Source organism: Carex rostrata, chromosome 3, assembly GCF_964058835.1.
Source record: "Carex rostrata chromosome 3, lpCarRost1.2, whole genome shotgun sequence".
Classification (NCBI taxonomy): Eukaryota; Viridiplantae; Streptophyta; class Magnoliopsida; order Poales; family Cyperaceae; genus Carex; species Carex rostrata.
This window is the reverse complement of record NC_135920.1, coordinates 16031700-16034199: the sequence shown is the minus strand read 5'-3', so window position 1 is coordinate 16034199 and position 2500 is coordinate 16031700.

Here is a 2500-nt window from a genome sequence, read left to right as displayed (position 1 = left end):
ATCCCCCAGGTTTATCCCCCATTTTATGTGGATGCATAGATTCAGACCGCCCTGCTCCACCGCTTTTGGCCATTTTTGCCCAACGTTAGCCGCTTCGGCTTGCCGCTGGACTGTTTTCGGGCCTTTTTCACCGACGCTTGGCCGTATCCGCTTAGTTTTCCCCAACGCTTGGCCGCATCCGCTTAGTTTTCCCCCGCTGGACTGTTTTCGGGTCACTTTTGCCCAACGTTAGCGGCTTCCGCTTGCCGCTGGACTGTTTTCGGGCCCTTTTTCACCGACCCTTGGCCGTATCCGCTTAGTTTTCCCCAACTCGTGGCCGCATCCGCTTAGTTTTCCCCCGCTGAACTGTTTTCGGGTCACTTTTGCCCAACGTTAGCCGCTTCCGCTTGCCGCTGGGATGTTTTCGGGCCATTTTTCCCCAACACTTGGCCGTATCCGCTTAGTTTTCCCCAACGCGTGGCCGCATCCGCTTAGTTTTCCCCCGCTGAACTGTTTTCGGGTCAGTTTTGCCCAACGTTAGCCGCTTCCGCTTGCCGCTGGACTGTTTTCGGGCCAATTTCCACCGACTCTTGGCCGTATCCGCTTAGTTTTCCCCAACGCGTGGCCGCATCCGCTTAGTTTTCCCCCGCTGAACTGTTTTCGGGTCACTTTTGCCCAACGTTAGCGGCTTCCACTTGCCGCTGGACTGTTTTCGGGCCAATTTCCACCGACTCTTGGCCGTATCCGCTTAGTTTTCCCCAACGCGTGGCCGCATCCGCTTAGTTTTCCCCCGCTGAACTGTTTTCGGGTCAGTTTTGCCCAACGTTAGCCGCTTCCGCTTGCCGCTGGACTGTTTTCGGGCCAATTTCCACCGACTCTTGGCCGTATCCGCTTAGTTTTCCCCAACGCGTGGCCGCATCCGCTTAGTTTTCCCCCGCTGAACTGTTTTCGGGTCACTTTTACCCAACGTTAGCCGCTTTCGCTTGCCGCTGGGCTGTTTTCGGGCCAATTTCCACCGACACTTGGCCGGATCCGCTTAGTTTTCCCCAACGCGTGGCCGCATCCGCTTAGTTTTCCCCCGCTTAACTGTTTTCGGGTCACTTTTCCCCAACGTTAGCCGCTTCCGCTTGCCGCTGGGCTGTTTTCGGGCCATTTTTCCCCAACACTTGGCCGTATCCGCTTAGTTTTCCCCAACGCGTGGCCGCATCCGCTTAGTTTTCCCCCGCTGAACTGTTTTCGGGTCACTTTTGCCCAACGTTAGCCGCTTCCGCTTGGCACTGGACTGTTTTCGGGCCAATTTCCACCGACTCTGGGCCGGATCCGCTTAGTTTTCCCCAACGCTTGGCTGCATCCGCTTAATTTTCCCCAGCTGAACTGTTTTCGGGTCACTTTGTCCCAACGTTAGCCGTTTCCGCTTGCCGCTGGACTGTTTTCGGGCCATTTTCCACCGACTCTTGGCCGTATCCGCTTGGTTTTCCCCAACGCTTGGCTGCTTCCGCTTAATTTCCCCCAGCTGAACTGTTTTCGGGTCACTTTTGCCCAACGTTAGCCGTTTCCGCTTGCCGCTGGACTGTTTTCGGGCCATTTTTCACCGACACTTGGCCGTATCCGCTTAGTTTTCGCCAACAATTGGCTGCATCCGCTTAATTTTCCAAGCTATACTGCTTTCGGGTCAGTTTTGCCCAACGTTAGCCGCTTCCGCTTGCCGCTGGGCTGTTTTCGGGCCATTTTCCACCCACGCTGGCACCGACGGGGCCATGTACACCCACGCGCGTGTACATGAGGGGGCACCCATTTTTGAAAACCTTGCCCCCCTATAGGGGAATATGCATTTTGAGGCTCTAGCCACGCCCAGGGTTACCACCCCCTGAAAATCCCCCAAGTCAAAATCACCCATGTAAAATATTCAAAAAAATCTCAAAAAATCACAAAAAATTTATAAAACCAAATAAATTCAAAAAAAAAAAAGAAATTCAAAAATTCAAAAAAAATTCAAAAAATTCAAAAAAATTCAAAAAAATTCAAAAATTTCAAAAATTCAAAAAAAGTCCAAAAACCCAAAAAAACTTCAAAAATTTCAAAAATTCAAAAAAATTTCAAAAAAAATTTCAAAAATTTGCCCCGCTGAACTTTTTTCGGGTCAGTTTTGCCCAACGTTAGCCGCTTCCGCTTGCCGCTGGACTGTTTTCGGGCCAATTTCCACTGACTCTTGGCCGTATCCGCTTAGTTTTCCCCAACGCGTGGCCGCATCCGCTTAGTTTTCCCCCGCTGAACTGTTTTCGGGTCACTTTTGCCCAACGTTAGCCGCTTCCGCTTGCCGCTGGGCTGTTTTCGGGCCAATTTCCACCGACACTTGGCCGCATCCGCTTAGTTTTCCCCAACGCGTGGCCGCATCCGCTTAGTTTTCCCCCGCTTAACTATTTTCGGGTCACTTTTCCCCAACGTTAGCCGCTTCCGCTTGCCGCTGGGCTGTTTTCGGGCCATTTTTCCCCAACACTTGGCCGTATCCGCTTAGTTTTCC